The sequence below is a fragment of the Oncorhynchus kisutch genome, unplaced genomic scaffold, assembly GCF_002021735.2.
Source record: "Oncorhynchus kisutch isolate 150728-3 unplaced genomic scaffold, Okis_V2 scaffold3969, whole genome shotgun sequence".
Classification (NCBI taxonomy): Eukaryota; Metazoa; Chordata; class Actinopteri; order Salmoniformes; family Salmonidae; genus Oncorhynchus; species Oncorhynchus kisutch.
Genome location: NW_022265914.1, coordinates 60,001 through 77,500, shown reverse-complemented (window position 1 = coordinate 77,500; position 17,500 = coordinate 60,001). Strand labels below are relative to the sequence as shown.

General features: G+C 44.1%; 2 pseudogenes; both read right to left on the bottom strand.

Annotated features, from left to right (window-relative positions):
• Nucleotides 1-49: 49 nt before the first annotated feature.
• LOC116372912 (uncharacterized) lies at nucleotides 50-158 on the bottom strand (annotated as a pseudogene).
• Nucleotides 159-400: 242 nt separating this feature from the next.
• LOC116372861 (uncharacterized) lies at nucleotides 401-519 on the bottom strand (annotated as a pseudogene).
• Between the last annotated feature and the right edge of the window lie 16,981 nt (nucleotides 520-17,500).

Here is a 17,500-nt window from a genome sequence, read left to right as displayed (position 1 = left end):
GGCACATATTTCAGCCTTGTGGGAAAAAACGGACAAAGAGTTGACAAAAAGCTTACAGCACCTGGTATTCCCAGGCGGTCACCCATCCAAGTACTAAACAGGCCCGACCCTACTTAGCTTCCGAGATCAGACGTACTCAGGCAGGTGTAGTCGTAAGCAAGAAACTATCTCTTGGTGCACTATGTAAAGTGAAAGTGAGTCTGATTAACAGCTGTTGCATTTTCACCATTTAGATAAGCATCTTTGTGTCACTCAAAAAGTGGAAGAAATTGCATATACTGTAGCCATAATTTGTAGCACAGATTGTTGGATGAAATACAAACTAACCTCGGTTACTAATTTCAAAGCGAGGGCACATATTTCAGCCTTGTGGGAAAAAACGGACAAAGAGTTGACAAAAAGCTTACAGCACCTGGTATTCCCAGGCGGTCTCCCATCCAAGTACTAACCAGGCCCGACCCTGCTTAGCTTCCGAGATGAGACGAGATCAGGCGTACTCAGGCCGGTGTGGTCGTAAGCTAGAAACTTTCTCTTGGTGCACTATGTAAAGTGAAAGTGAGTCTGATTAACAGCTGTTGCATTTTCACCATTTAGATAAGCATCTTTGTGTCACTCAAAAAGTGGAAGAAATTGCATATATGCATGTAGCCATAATTTGTAGCACAGATTGTTGGATGACATACAAACTAACCATGCTGCATGAAGTGTGAACTGGAGCTTTCTTCGATCCACAAAAAAAATGTATTTTTGGGAATGAGGGAATCGATCCCACTACCTATAGCATGCTAAGCAAACACAATACCAATTGTTCAAATTACCCAGCTGTTTAGAATTGCCACAAGGAGCAACCAAGTGTCCAGTCTTTTCAGGCTATGCTGTTGGTGGACTTGTTAGTTTGCGCTCCAGAACTTGCAGAGGCTCGGTGCATTTCAACAATTGTGCTCTGTAGCCAGCGGCCGGTTAGCTCAGTTGGTTAGAGTGTGTGATACGCTGCTCCTCTGAAAGTAAGTAATGTCTTGCTTTTTCATCTGACATTTTGACATCAGTGTTACATGAAAGTTGCTTGTCATTGTTCTCCAATAGCCAGTGCCTGGTTAGATCAGTTGGTTAGAAAGTGGTGCTAATAACTCCAAGGTGATGTGTTTGATCCCTGTACTGGCCATAAGGTACATTCTGAGTGTCAAAATTGAAAGTCACATGCGTGTGCATTGTCAAGGGTGCCACTAAGTTTATTTTAGTGGCTTCCCGAAATGATTAAGTTGGGAGAGTGTTAGACTGAAGATCTAAAGGTCCGTGTTCCGATCCTAGGTTTCGGCATTAGTTGTTGTTCGTACTTCATGCTTTGCTTTGTCTTCAAGGAAACTATCCACAGCTTTGTTTGTGGGCCTCAATTGTGTGTGCTACGCTGCTCCTCTGAAAGTAAGTAATGTCTTGCTTTTTCATCTGACATTTTGACATCAGTGTTACATGAAAGTTGCTTGTCATGGTTACATGACAGTAGGTTGCCATAAGACAAGGCTGCATGAAGTGTGAACTGGAACTTTCTTGGATCCATAAAAAAAAAAGTATTTTGGGGGATGAGGGCATAGATCCCACTACCTATAGCATGCTAAGCAAGCACTCTACCATTTGAGCTAATTCCCCAGCAGTTTGGAATTGCCACAAGGAGCAACCAAGAGTGTCCAGTCTTGTCAGGCTATGCTGTTGGTGGAGTTGTTAGTTTGCGCTCCAGAACTTGCAGAGGCTCGGTGCATCTCAACAATTGTGCTCTGTAGCCAGCGGCCGGTTAGCTCACTTGGTTAGAGTGTGGTGCAAATAACGGCAAAATAGCACAGTTTGCAGAGCGTTAGACTGAAGATCTAAAGGTCCCTGGTGAGATCCCGGCTTTCGGAATTTGTATGTGTTCTTTCTTTTGTGCTCTGGCTTCAAGGAAACTATCCACAGCTTTGTTTGTGGTCCTCAATGGTGTGTGCTACGCTGCTCCTCTGAAAGTAAGTAATGTCTTGCTTTTTCATCTGACATTTTGACATCAGTGTTACATGAAAGTTGCTTGTCATTGTTACATGACAGTAGGTTGTCGTAAGACAAGGCTGCATGAAGTGTGAACTGGAGCTTTCTTGGATCCACAAAATAAAATGTTTTTGGAGAATGCGGGCATCGATCCCACTACCTCTCGCATGCTAAGCAAGCACTCTACCATTTGAGCTAATTCCCCAGCTGTTTGTAATTGCCACAAGGAGCAATCAAGAGTGTCCAGTCTTGTCAGGCTATGCTGTTGGTGGACTTGTTAGTTTACGAGCCAGCACTAGCAGAGGCTCGGTGCATCTCAAAAACTGTGCTCCAACAGCCAGTGCCTGGTTAGATCAGTTGGTTAGAAAGTGGTGCTAATAACTCCAAGGTGATGTGTTTGATACCTGTACTGGCCATAAGGTACATTCTGAGTGTCAAAATTGAAAGTCACATGCATATGTGCATTTTCAAGGGTGCCACTAAGTTTATTTTAGTGGCTTCCCGAAATGATTAAGTTGGGAGAGTGTTAGACTGAAGATCTAAAGGTCCGTGTTCCGATCCTAGGTTTCTGCATTAGTTGTTGTTCGTACTTCATGCTTTGCTTTGGCTTCAAGGAAACTATCCACAGCTTTGTTTGTGGGCCTCAATTGTGTGTGCTACGCTGCTCCTCTGAAAGTAAGTAATGTCTTGCTTTTTCATCTGACATTTTGACATCAGTGTTACATGAAAGTTGCTTGTCATGGTTACATGACAGTAGGTTGCCATAAGACAAGGCTGCATGAAGTGTGAACTGGAACTTTCTTGGATCCATAAAAAAATAGTATTTTTGGGGAATGAGGGCATAGATCCCACTACCTATAGCATGCTAAGCAAGCACTCTACCATTTGAGCTAATTCCCCAGCAGTTTGGAATTGCCACAAGGAGCAACCAAGAGTGTCCAGTCTTGTCAGGCTATGCTGTTGGTGGAGTTGTTAGTTTGCGCTCCAGAACTTGCAGAGGCTCGGTGCATCTCAACAATTGTGCTCTGTAGCCAGCGGCCGGTTAGCTCACTTGGTTAGAGTGTGGTGCAAATAACGGCAAAATAGCACAGTTTGCAGAGCGTTAGACTGAAGATCTAAAGGTCCCTGGTGCGATCCCGGCTTTCGGAATTTGTATGTGTTCTTTCTTTTGTGCTCTGGCTTCAAGGAAACTATCCACAGCTTTGTTTGTGGTCCTCAATGGTGTGTGCTACGCTGCTCCTCTGAAAGTAAGTAATGTCTTGCTTTTTCATCTGACATTTTGACATCAGTGTTACATGAAAGTTGCTTGTCATTGTTACATGACAGTAGGTTGTCGTAAGACAAGGCTGCATGAAGTGTGAACTGGAGCTTTCTTGGATCCACAAAATAAAATGTTTTTGGAGAATGCGGGCATCGATCCCACTACCTCTCGCATGCTAAGCAAGCACTCTACCATTTGAGCTAATTCCCCAGCTGTTTGGAATTGCCACAAGGAGCAATCAAGAGTGTCCAGTCTTGTCAGGCTATGCTGTTGGTGGACTTGTTAGTTTACGAGCCAGCACTAGCAGAGGCTCGGTGCATCTCAAAAACTGTGCTCCAACAGCCAGTGCCTGGTTAGATCAGTTGGTTAGAAAGTGGTGCTAATAACTCCAAGGTGATGTGTTTGATACCTGTACTGGCCATAAGGTACATTCTGAGTGTCAAAATTGAAAGTCACATGCATATGTGCATTTTCAAGGGTGCCACTAAGTTTATTTTAGTGGCTTCCCGAAATGATTAAGTTGGGAGAGTGTTAGACTGAAGATCTAAAGGTCCGTGTTCCGATCCTAGGTTTCGGCATTAGTTGTTGTTCGTACTTCATGCTTTGCTTTGGCTTCAAGGAAACTATCCACAGCTTTGTTTGTGGGCCTCAATGGTGTGTGCTATGCTGCTCCTCTGAAAGTAAGTAATGTCTTGCTTTTTCATCTGACATTTTGACATCAGTGTTACATGAAAGTTGCTTGTCATGGTTACATGACAGTAGGTTGCCGTAAGACAAGGCTGCATGAAGTGTGAACTGGAACTTTCTTGGATCCATAAAAAAATAGTATTTTTGGGGAATGAGGGCATAGATCCCACTACCTATAGCATGCTAAGCAAGCACTCTACCATTTGAGCTAATTCCCCAGCAGTTTGGAATTGCCACAAGGAGCAACCAAGAGTGTCCAGTCTTGTCAGGCTATGCTGTTGGTGGAGTTGTTAGTTTGCGCTCCAGAACTTGCAGAGGCTCGGTGCATCTCAACAATTGTGCTCTGTAGCCAGCGGCCGGTTAGCTCACTTGGTTAGAGTGTGGTGCAAATAACGGCAAAATAGCACAGTTTGCAGAGCGTTAGACTGAAGATCTAAAGGTCCCTGGTGCGATCCCGGCTTTCGGAATTTGTATGTGTTCTTTCTTTTGTGCTCTGGCTTCAAGGAAACTATCCACAGCTTTGTTTGTGGTCCTCAATGGTGTGTGCTACGCTGCTCCTCTGAAAGTAAGTAATGTCTTGCTTTTTCATCTGACATTTTGACATCAGTGTTACATGAAAGTTGCTTGTCATTGTTACATGACAGTAGGTTGTCGTAAGACAAGGCTGCATGAAGTGTGAACTGGAGCTTTCTTGGATCCACAAAATAAAATGTTTTTGGAGAATGCGGGCATCGATCCCACTACCTCTCGCATGCTAAGCAAGCCCTCTACCATTTGAGCTAATTCCCCAGCTGTTTGGAATTGCCACAAGGAGCAATCAAGAGTGTCCAGTCTTGTCAGGCTATGCTGTTGGTGGACTTGTTAGTTTACGAGCCAGCACTAGCAGAGGCTCGGTGCATCTCAAAAACTGTGCTCCAACAGCCAGTGCCTGGTTAGATCAGTTGGTTAGAAAGTGGTGCTAATAACTCCAAGGTGATGTGTTTGATACCTGTACTGGCCATAAGGTACATTCTGAGTGTCAAAATTGAAAGTCACATGCATATGTGCATTTTCAAGGGTGCCACTAAGTTTATTTTAGTGGCTTCCCGAAATGATTAAGTTGGGAGAGTGTTAGACTGAAGATCTAAAGGTCCGTGTTCCGATCCTAGGTTTCGGCATTAGTTGTTGTTCGTACTTCATGCTTTGCTTTGGCTTCAAGGAAACTATCCACAGCTTTGTTTGTGGGCCTCAATTGTGTGTGCTACGCTGCTCCTCTGAAAGTAAGTAATGTCTTGCTTTTTCATCTGACATTTTGACATCAGTGTTACATGAAAGTTGCTTGTCATGGTTACATGACAGTAGGTTGCCATAAGACAAGGCTGCATGAAGTGTGAACTGGAACTTTCTTGGATCCATAAAAAAATAGTATTTTTGGGGAATGAGGGCATAGATCCCACTACCTATAGCATGCTAAGCAAGCACTCTACCATTTGAGCTAATTCCCCAGCAGTTTGGAATTGCCACAAGGAGCAACCAAGAGTGTCCAGTCTTGTCAGGCTATGCTGTTGGTGGAGTTGTTAGTTTGCGCTCCAGAACTTGCAGAGGCTCGGTGCATCTCAACAATTGTGCTCTGTAGCCAGCGGCCGGTTAGCTCACTTGGTTAGAGTGTGGTGCAAATAACGGCAAAATAGCACAGTTTGCAGAGCGTTAGACTGAAGATCTAAAGGTCCCTGGTGCGATCCCGGCTTTCGGAATTTGTATGTGTTCTTTCTTTTGTGCTCTGGCTTCAAGGAAACTATCCACAGCTTTGTTTGTGGTCCTCAATGGTGTGTGCTACGCTGCTCCTCTGAAAGTAAGTAATGTCTTGCTTTTTCATCTGACATTTTGACATCAGTGTTACATGAAAGTTGCTTGTCATTGTTACATGACAGTAGGTTGTCGTAAGACAAGGCTGCATGAAGTGTGAACTGGAGCTTTCTTGGATCCACAAAATAAAATGTTTTTGGAGAATGCGGGCATCGATCCCACTACCTCTCGCATGCTAAGCAAGCACTCTACCATTTGAGCTAATTCCCCAGCTGTTTGGAATTGCCACAAGGAGCAATCAAGAGTGTCCAGTCTTGTCAGGCTATGCTGTTGGTGGACTTGTTAGTTTACGAGCCAGCACTAGCAGAGGCTCGGTGCATCTCAAAAACTGTGCTCCAACAGCCAGTGCCTGGTTAGATCAGTTGGTTAGAAAGTGGTGCTAATAACTCCAAGGTGATGTGTTTGATACCTGTACTGGCCATAAGGTACATTCTGAGTGTCAAAATTGAAAGTCACATGCATATGTGCATTTTCAAGGGTGCCACTAAGTTTATTTTAGTGGCTTCCCGAAATGATTAAGTTGGGAGAGTGTTAGACTGAAGATCTAAAGGTCCGTGTTCCGATCCTAGGTTTCGGCATTAGTTGTTGTTCGTACTTCATGCTTTGCTTTGGCTTCAAGGAAACTATCCACAGCTTTGTTTGTGGGCCTCAATGGTGTGTGCTATGCTGCTCCTCTGAAAGTAAGTAATGTCTTGCTTTTTCATCTGACATTTTGACATCAGTGTTACATGAAAGTTGCTTGTCATGGTTACATGACAGTAGGTTGCCGTAAGACAAGGCTGCATGAAGTGTGAACTGGAACTTTCTTGGATCCATAAAAAAATAGTATTTTTGGGGAATGAGGGCATAGATCCCACTACCTATAGCATGCTAAGCAAGCACTCTACCATTTGAGCTAATTCCCCAGCAGTTTGGAATTGCCACAAGGAGCAACCAAGAGTGTCCAGTCTTGTCAGGCTATGCTGTTGGTGGAGTTGTTAGTTTGCGCTCCAGAACTTGCAGAGGCTCGGTGCATCTCAACAATTGTGCTCTGTAGCCAGCGGCCGGTTAGCTCACTTGGTTAGAGTGTGGTGCAAATAACGGCAAAATAGCACAGTTTGCAGAGCGTTAGACTGAAGATCTAAAGGTCCCTGGTGCGATCCCGGCTTTCGGAATTTGTATGTGTTCTTTCTTTTGTGCTCTGGCTTCAAGGAAACTATCCACAGCTTTGTTTGTGGTCCTCAATGGTGTGTGCTACGCTGCTCCTCTGAAAGTAAGTAATGTCTTGCTTTTTCATCTGACATTTTGACATCAGTGTTACATGAAAGTTGCTTGTCATTGTTACATGACAGTAGGTTGTCGTAAGACAAGGCTGCATGAAGTGTGAACTGGAGCTTTCTTGGATCCACAAAATAAAATGTTTTTGGAGAATGCGGGCATCGATCCCACTACCTCTCGCATGCTAAGCAAGCCCTCTACCATTTGAGCTAATTCCCCAGCTGTTTGGAATTGCCACAAGGAGCAATCAAGAGTGTCCAGTCTTGTCAGGCTATGCTGTTGGTGGACTTGTTAGTTTACGAGCCAGCACTAGCAGAGGCTCGGTGCATCTCAAAAACTGTGCTCCAACAGCCAGTGCCTGGTTAGATCAGTTGGTTAGAAAGTGGTGCTAATAACTCCAAGGTGATGTGTTTGATACCTGTACTGGCCATAAGGTACATTCTGAGTGTCAAAATTGAAAGTCACATGCATATGTGCATTTTCAAGGGTGCCACTAAGTTTATTTTAGTGGCTTCCCGAAATGATTAAGTTGGGAGAGTGTTAGACTGAAGATCTAAAGGTCCGTGTTCCGATCCTAGGTTTCGGCATTAGTTGTTGTTCGTACTTCATGCTTTGCTTTGGCTTCAAGGAAACTATCCACAGCTTTGTTTGTGGGCCTCAATTGTGTGTGCTACGCTGCTCCTCTGAAAGTAAGTAATGTCTTGCTTTTTCATCTGACATTTTGACATCAGTGTTACATGAAAGTTGCTTGTCATGGTTACATGACAGTAGGTTGCCATAAGACAAGGCTGCATGAAGTGTGAACTGGAACTTTCTTGGATCCATAAAAAAAAGGATTTTTGGGGAATGAGGGCATCGATCCCACTAACTATAGCATGCTAAGCAAGCACTCTAACATTTGAGCTAATTCCCCAGCAGTTTGGAATTGCCACAAGGAGCAACCAAGAGTGTCCAGTCTTGTCAGGCTATGCTGTTGGTGGAGTTGTTAGTTTGCGCTCCAGAACTTGCAGAGGCTTGGTGCATCTCAACAATTGTGCTCTGTAGCCAGCGGCCGGTTAGCTCAGTTCGTTAGAGTGTGGTGCAAATAACGGCAAAATAGCACAGTTTGCAGAGCGTTAGACTGAAGATCTAAAGGTCCCTGGTGCGATCCCGGCTTTCGGAATTTGTATTTGTTCTTTCTTTGTGCTCTGGCTTCAAGGAAACTATCCACAGCTTTGTTTGTGGTCCTCAATGGTGTGTGCTACGCTGCTCCTCTGAAAGTAAGCAATGTCTTGCTTTTTCATCTGACATTTTGACATCAGTGTTACATGAAAGTTGCTTGTCATTGTTACATGACAGTAGGTTGTCGTAAGACAAGGCTGCATGAAGTGTGAACTGGAGCTTTCTTGGATCCACAAAATAAAATGTTTTTGGAGAATGCGGGCATCGATCCCACTACCTCTCGCATGCTAAGCAAGCACTCTACCATTTGAGCTAATTCCCCAGCCTGTTAGGAATTGGCTACAAGGAGCAATCAAGAGTGTCCAGTCTTGTCAGGCTATGCTGTTGGTGGACTTGTTAGTTTACGAGCCAGCACTAGCAGAGGCTCGGTGCATCTCAAAAACTGTGCTCCAATAGCCAGTGCCTGGTTAGATCAGTTGGTTAGAAAGTGGTGCTAATAACTCCAAGGTGATGTGTTTGATACCTGTACTGGCCATAAGGTACATTCTGAGTGTCAAATTTGAAAGTCACATGCAGTGTGCATTGTCAAGGGTGCCACTAAGTTTATTTTAGTGGCTTCCCGAAATGATTAAGTTGGGAGAGTGTTAGACTGAAGATCTAAAGGTCCGTGTTCCGATCCTAGGTTTCGGCATTATTTGTTGTTCGAACTTCATGCTTTGCTTTGGCTTCAAGGAAAATATCCACAGCTTTGTTAGTGGGCCTCAATTGTGTGTGCTACGCTGCTCCTCTGAAAGTAAGTAATGTCTTGCTTTTTCATCTGACATTTTGACATCAGTGTTACATGAAAGTTGCTTGTCATTGTTACATGACAGTAGGTGTCCGTAAGACAAGGCTGCATGAAGTGTGAACTAGAGTTTTCTTGGATCCATAAAAAAATGTGATTTTGGAGCATGCGGGCATCAATCCCACTACCTCACGCATGCAAAGCATTTGAGCTACTTGCCCAGCCGTTTGGACTTTCCGAAAGAAGCAACCTAGAGGGTCCAGTCTTGTCAGGCTATGCTGTTGGTGGACTTGTTAGTTTGCGCTCCAGAACTTGCAGAGGTTCGGTGCATCTCAACAATTGTGCTCTGTAGCCAGTGGCCGGTTAGCTCAGTTGGTTAGAGTGTGGTGCTAATAATGCCAAAATAGCACAGTTTGCAGAGCGTTAGACTGAAGATCTAAAGGTCCCTGGTTTGATCCCGTCTTTTGGAATTTGTATGTGTTCTTTCTTTATGCTCTGGCTTCAAGGAAACTATCCACAGCTTTGTTTGTGGTCCTCAATGGTGTGTGCTACGCTGCTCCTCTGAAAGTAAGTAATGTCTTGCTTTTTCATCTGACATTTTGACATCAGTGTTACAGGAAAGTTGCTTGTCATTGTTACATGACAGTAGGTTGTCGTAAGACAAGGCTGCATGAAGTGTGAACTGGAGCTTTCTTGGATCCACAAAAAAAAATGTTTTTGGAGAATGCGGGTATCGATCCCACTACCTCTCGCATGCTAAGCAAACACTCTACCATTTGAGCTAATTCCCCAGCCGGTAGGCTTGGCTACAAGGAGCAACCAAGAGTGTACAGTCTTGTCAGGCTATGCTGTTGGTGGACTTGTTAGTTTACGAGCCAGCACGTGCAGAGGCTCGGTGCATCTCAACAATTGTGCTCCGATAGCCAGTGCCTGGTTAGATCAGTTTTTTAGAAAGTGGTGCTAATAACTCCAAGGTGATGTGTTTGATCCCCGTACTGGCCATAAGGTACATTCTGAGTGTCAAAATTGAAAGTCACATGCGTGTGCATTGTCAAGGGTGCCACTAAGTTTATTTTAGTGGCTTCCCGAAATGATTAAGTTGGGAGAGTGTTAGACTGAAGATCTAAAGGTCCGTGTTCCGATCCTAGGTATTGGCATTAGTTGTTGTTCTTTCTTTATGCTCTGGCTTCAAGGAAACTATCCACAGCTTTGTTTGTGGGCCTCAATGGTGTGTGCTACGCTGCTCCTCTGAAAGTAAGTAATGTCTTGCTTTTTCATCTGACATTTTGACATCAGTGTTACATGAAAGTTGCTTGTCATTGTTACATGACAGTAGGTGTCCGTAAGACAAGGCTGCATGAAGTGTGAACTAGAGTTTTCTTGGATCCATAAAAAAATGTGATTTTGGAGCATGCGGGCATCAATCCCACTACCTCACGCATGCAAAGCATTTGAGCTACTTGCCCAGCCGTTTGGACTTTCCGAAAGAAGCAACCTAGAGGGTCCAGTCTTGTCAGGCTATGCTGTTGGTGGACTTGTTAGTTTGCGCTCCAGAACTTGCAGAGGTTCGGTGCATCTCAACAATTGTGCTCTGTAGCCAGTGGCCGGTTAGCTCAGTTGGTTAGAGTGTGTTGCTAATAATGCCAAAATAGCACAGTTTGCAGAGCGTTAGACTGAAGATCTAAAGGTCCCTGGTTTGATCCCGTCTTTTGGAATTTGTATGTGTTCTTTCTTTATGCTCTGGCTTCAAGGAAACTATCCACAGCTTTGTTTGTGGTCCTCAATGGTGTGTGCTACGCTGCTCCTCTGAAAGTAAGTAATGTCTTGCTTTTTCATCTGACATTTTGACATCAGTGTTACAGGAAAGTTGCTTGTCATTGTTACATGACAGTAGGTTGTCGTAAGACAAGGCTGCATGAAGTGTGAACTGGAGCTTTCTTGGATCCACAAAAAAAAATGTTTTTGGAGAATGCGGGTATCGATCCCACTACCTCTCGCATGCTAAGCAAACACTCTACCATTTGAGCTAATTCCCCAGCCGGTAGGCTTGGCTACAAGGAGCAACCAAGAGTGTACAGTCTTGTCAGGCTATGCTGTTGGTGGACTTGTTAGTTTACGAGCCAGCACGTGCAGAGGCTCGGTGCATCTCAACAATTGTGCTCTCTAGCCAGTGGCTGGTTAGCTCAGTTGGTTAGAGTGTGGTGCTAATAATGCCAAGGTCATGAGTTCAATCCCCGTATTGGCTATGATGGACATTATGAGTGTCAATATTGTGAGTCACATGCATGTGAATTGTCAAGGTTGCCACATAATTAAGTTAACTGAATTAACAAAATAGCACATTTTGCAGAGCGTTAGACTGAAGATATAAAGGTCCCTGGTTTGATCCCGGCTTTCGTAATTTGTATGTGTTCTTTCTTTATGCTCTGGCTTCAAGGAAACTATCCACAGCTTTGTTTGTGGTCCTCAATGGTGTGTGCTACGCTGCTCCTCTGAAAGTAAGTAATGTCTTGCTGTTTCATCTGACATTTTGACATCAGTGTTACAGGAAAGTTGCTTGTCATTGTTACATGACAGTAGGTTGTCGTAAGATAAGGCTGCATGAAGTTTGAACTGGAGCTTTCTTGGATCCACAAAAAAAAATGTTTTTGGAGAATGCGGGCATCGATCCCACTACCTCTCGCATGTAAAGCAAGCACTCTACCATTTGAGCTAATTCCCCAGCCGGTAGGCTTGGCTACAAGGAGCAACCAACAGTGTACAGTCTTGTCAGGCTATGCTGTTGGTGGACTTGTTAGTTTACGAGCCAGCACGTGCAGAGGCTCGGTGCATCTCAAAAACTGTGCTCCGATAGCCAGTGCCTGGTTAGATCAGTTTTTTAGAAAGTGGTGCTAATAACTCCAAGGTGATGTGTTTGATCCCCGTACTGGCCATAAGGTACATTCTGAGTGTCAAAATTGAAAGTCACATGCGTGTGCATTGTCAAGGGTGCCACTAAGTTTATTTTAGTGGCTTCCCGAAATGATTAAGTTGGGAGAGTGTTAGACTGAAGATCTAAAGGTCCGTGTTCCGATCCTAGGTATTGGCATTAGTTGTTGTTCTTTCTTTATGCTCTGGCTTCAAGGAAACTATCCACAGCTTTGTTTGTGGGCCTCAATGGTGTGTGCTACGCTGCTCCTCTGAAAGTAAGTAATGTCTTGCTTTTTCATCTGACATTTTGACATCAGTGTTACAGGAAAGTTGCTTGTCATTGTTACATGACAGTAGGTTGTCGTAAGACAAGGCTGCATGAAGTTTGAACTGGAGCTTTCTTGGATCCACAAAAAAAAATGTTTTTGGAGAATGCGGGTATCGATCCCACTACCTCTCGCATGCTAAGCAAGCACTCTACCATTTGAGCTAATTCCCCAGCTGTTTGGAATTGCCACAAGGAGCAATCAAGAGTGTACAGTCTTGTCAGGCTATGCTGTTGGTGGACTTGTTAGTTTACGAGCCAGCACGTGCAGAGGCTCGGTGCATCTCAAAAACTGTGCTCCAATAGCCAGTGCCTGGTTAGATCAGTTGGTTAGAAAGTGGTGCTAATAACTCCAAGGTGATGTGTTTGATCCCTGTACTGGCCATAAGGTACATTCTGAGTGTCAAAATTGAAAGTCACATGCGTGTGCATTGTCAAGGGTGCCACTAAGTTTATTTTAGTGGCTTGCCGAAATGATTAAGTTGGGAGAGTGTTAGACTGAAGATCTAAAGGTCCGTGTTCCGATCCTAGGTTTCGGCATTAGTTGTTGTTCGAACTTCATGCTTTGCTTTGGCTTCAAGGAAACTATCCACAGCTTTGTTAGTGGGCCTCAATTGTGTGTGCTACGCTGCTCCTCTGAAAGTAAGTAATGTCTTGCTTTTTCATCTGACATTTTGACATCAGTGTTACATGAAAGTTGCTTGTCATTGTTACATGACAGTAGGTGTCCGTAAGACAAGGCTGCATGAAGTGTGAACTAGAGTTTTCTTGGATCCATAAAAAAAATGTGATTTTGGAGCATGCGGGCATCAATCCCACTACCTCACGCATGCAAAGCATTTGAGCTACTTGCCCAGCCGTTTGGACTTTCCGAAAGAAGCAACCTAGAGGGTCCAGTCTTGTCAGGCTATGCTGTTGGTGGACTTGTTAGTTTGCGCTCCAGAACTTGCAGAGGTTCGGTGCATCTCAACAATTGTGCTCTGTAGCCAGTGGCCGGTTAGCTCAGTTGGTTAGAGTGTGATGCTAATAATGCCAAAATAGCACAGTTTGCAGAGCGTTAGACTGAAGATCTAAAGGTCCCTGGTTTGATCCCGTCTTTTGGAATTTGTATGTGTTCTTTCTTTATGCTCTGGCTTCAAGGAAACTATCCACAGCTTTGTTTGTGGTCCTCAATGGTGTGTGCTACGCTGCTCCTCTGAAAGTAAGTAATGTCTTGCTTTTTCATCTGACATTTTGACAGCAGTGTTACAGGAAAGTTGCTTGTCATTGTTACATGACAGTAGGTTGTCGTAAGACAAGGCTGCATGAAGTTTGAACTGGAGCTTTCTTGGATCCACAAAAAAAAATGTTTTTGGAGAATGCGGGTATCGATCCCACTACCTCTCGCATGCTAAGCAAGCACTCTACCATTTGAGCTAATTCCCCAGCTGTTTGGAATTGCCACAAGGAGCAATCAAGAGTGTACAGTCTTGTCAGGCTATGCTGTTGGTGGACTTGTTAGTTTACGAGCCAGCACGTGCAGAGGCTCGGTGCATCTCAAAAACTGTGCTCCAATAGCCAGTGCCTGGTTAGATCAGTTGGTTAGAAAGTGGTGCTAATAACTCCAAGGTGATGTGTTTGATCCCTGTACTGGCCATAAGGTACATTCTGAGTGTCAAAATTGAAAGTCACATGCGTGTGCATTGTCAAGGGTGCCACTAAGTTTATTTTAGTGGCTTGCCGAAATGATTAAGTTGGGAGAGTGTTAGACTGAAGATCTAAAGGTCCGTGTTCCGATCCTAGGTTTCGGCATTAGTTGTTGTTCGAACTTCATGCTTTGCTTTGGCTTCAAGGAAACTATCCACAGCTTTGTTAGTGGGCCTCAATTGTGTGTGCTACGCTGCTCCTCTGAAAGTAAGTAATGTCTTGCTTTTTCATCTGACATTTTGACATCAGTGTTACATGAAAGTTGCTTGTCATTGTTACATGACAGTAGGTGTCCGTAAGACAAGGCTGCATGAAGTGTGAACTAGAGTTTTCTTGGATCCATAAAAAAATGTGATTTTGGAGCATGCAGGCATCAATCCCACTACCTCACGCATGCAAAGCATTTGAGCTACTTGCCCAGCCGTTTGGACTTTCTGAAAGAAGCAACCTAGAGGGTCCAGTCTTGTCAGGCTATGCTGTTGGTGGACTTGTTAGTTTGCGCTCCAGAACTTGCAGATGTTCGGTGCATCTCAACAATTGTGCTCTGTAGCCAGTGGCCGGTTAGCTCAGTTGGTTAGAGTGTGATGCTAATAATGCCAAAATAGCACAGTTTGCAGAGCGTTAGACTGAAGATCTAAAGGTCCCTGGTTTGATCCCGTCTTTTGGAATTTGTATGTGTTCTTTCTTTATGCTCTGGCTTCAAGGAAACTATCCACAGCTTTGTTTGTGGTCCTCAATGGTGTGTGCTACGCTGCTCCTCTGAAAGTAAGTAATGTCTTGCTTTTTCATCTGACATTTTGACATCAGTGTTACAGGAAAGTTGCTTGTCATTGTTACATGACAGTAGGTTGTCGTAAGACAAGGCTGCATGAAGTGTGAACTGGAGCTTTCTTGGATCCACAAAAAAAAATGTTTTTGGAGAATGCGGGTATCGATCCCACTACCTCTCGCATGCTAAGCAAACACTCTACCATTTGAGCTAATTCCCCAGCCGGTAGGCTTGGCTACAAGGAGCAACCAAGAGTGTACAGTCTTGTCAGGCTATGCTGTTGGTGGACTTGTTAGTTTACGAGCCAGCACGTGCAGAGGCTCGGTGCATCTCAACAATTGTGCTCTCTAGCCAGTGGCCGGTTAGCTCAGTTGGTAAGAGTGTGGTGCTAATAATGCCAAGGTCATGGGTTCAATCCCCGTTTTGGCTATGATGGACATTATGAGTGTCAATATTGTGAGTCACATGCATGTGAATTGTCAAGGTTGCCACATAATTAAGTTAACTGAATTAACAAAATAGCACATTTTGCAGAGCGTTAGACTGAAGATATAAAGGTCCCTGGTTTGATCCCGGCTTTCGTAATTTGTATGTGTTCTTTCTTTATGCTCTGGCTTCAAGGAAACTATCCACAGCTTTGTTTGTGGTCCTCAATGGTGTGTGCTACGCTGCTCCTCTGAAAGTAAGTAATGTCTTGCTGTTTCATCTGACATTTTGACATCAGTGTTACAGGAAAGTTGCTTGTCATTGTTACATGACAGTAGGTTGTCGTAAGACAAGGCTGCATGAAGTTTGAACTGGAGCTTTCTTGGATCCACAAAAAAAAATGTTTTTGGAGAATGCGGGCATCGATCCTACTACCTCTCGCATGCAAAGCAAGCACTCTACCATTTGAGCTAATTCCCCAGCCGGTAGGCTTGGCTACAAGGAGCAACCAACAGTGTACAGTCTTGTCAGGCTATGCTGTTGGTGGACTTGTTAGTTTACGAGCCAGCACGTGCAGAGGCTCGGTGCATCTCAAAAACTGTGCTCCGATAGCCAGTGCCTGGTTAGATCAGTTGGTTAGAAAGTGGTGCTAATAACTCCAAGGTGATGTGTTTGATCCCCGTACTGGCCATAAGGTACATTCTGAGTGTCAAAATTGAAAGTCACATGCGTGTGCATTGTCAAGGGTGCCACTAAGTTTATTTTAGTGGCTTCTCGAAATGATTAAGTTGGGAGAGTGTTAGACTGAAGATCTAAAGGTCCGTGTTCTGATCCTAGGTATTGGCATTAGTTGTTGTTCTTTCTTTATGCTCTGGCTTCAAGGAAACTATCCACAGCTTTGTTTGTGGGCCTCAATGGTGTGTGCTACGCTGCTCCTCTGAAAGTAAGTAATGTCTTGCTTTTTCATCTGACATTTTGACATCAGTGTTACAGGAAAGTTGCTTGTCATTGTTTCATGACAGTAGGTTGTCGTAAGACAAGGCTGCATGAAGTTTGAACTGGAGCTTTCTTGGATCCACAAAAAAAAATGTTTTTGGAGAATGCAGGCATCGATCCCACTACCTATAGTATGCTAAGCAAGCACTCTAACATTTGAGCTAATTCCCCAGCAGTTTGGAATTGCCACAAGGAGCAACCAAGAGTGTCCAGTCTTGTCAGGCTATGCTGTTGGTGGAGTTGTTAGTTTGCGCTCCAGAACTTGCAGAGGCTCCGTGCATCTCAACAATTGTGCTCTGTAGCCAGCGGCCGGTTAGCTCAGTGGTTTAGAGTGTGGTGCAAATAACGGCAAAATAGCACAGTTTGCAGAGCGTTAGACTGAAGATCTAAAGGTCCCTGGTTTGATCCCGTCTTTTGGAATTTGTATGTGTTCTTTCTTTATGCTCTGGCTTCAAGGAAACTATCCACAGCTTTGTTTGTGGTCCTCAATGGTGTGTGCTACGCTGCTCCTCTGAAAGTAAGTAATGTCTTGCTTTTTCATCTGACATTTTGACATCAGTGTTACAGGAAAGTTGCTTGTCATTGTTACATGACAGTAGGTTGTCGTAAGACAAGGCTGCATGAAGTGTGAACTGTAGCTTTCTTGGATCCACAAAAAAATTTTGGGGGGGAGAATGCGGGCATCGATCCCACTACCTCTCGCATGCTAAGCAAGCATTCTACCATTTGAGCTAATTCCCCAGCTGTTTGGAATTGCCACAAGGAGCAATCAAGAGTGTACAGTCTTGTCAGGCTATGCTGTTGGTGGACTTGTTAGTTTACGAGCCAGCACGTGCAGAGGCTCGGTGCATCTCAAAAACTGTGCTCCAATAGCCAGTGCCTGGTTAGATCAGTTGGTTAGAAAGTGGTGCTAATAACTCCAAGGTGATGTGTTTGATCCCTGTACTGGCCATAAGGTACATTCTGAGTGTCAAAATTGAAAGTCACATGCGTGTGCATTGTCAAGGGTGCCACTAAGTTTATTTTAGTGGCTTCCCGAAATGATTAAGTTGGGAGAGTGTTAGACTGAAGATCTAAAGGTCCGTGTTCCGATCCTAGGTTTCGGCATTAGTTGTTGTTCGAACTTCATGCTTTGCTTTGGCTTCAAGGAAACTATCCACAGCTTTGTTAGTGGGCCTCAATTGTGTGTGCTACGCTGCTCCTCTGAAAGTAAGTAATGTCTTGCTTTTTCATCTGACATTTTGACATCAGTGTTACATGAAAGTTGCTTGTCATTGTTACATGACAGTAGGTGTCCGTAAGACAAGGCTGCATGAAGTGTGAACTAGAGTTTTCTTGGATCCATAAAAAAATGTGATTTTGGAGCATGCGGGCATCAATCCC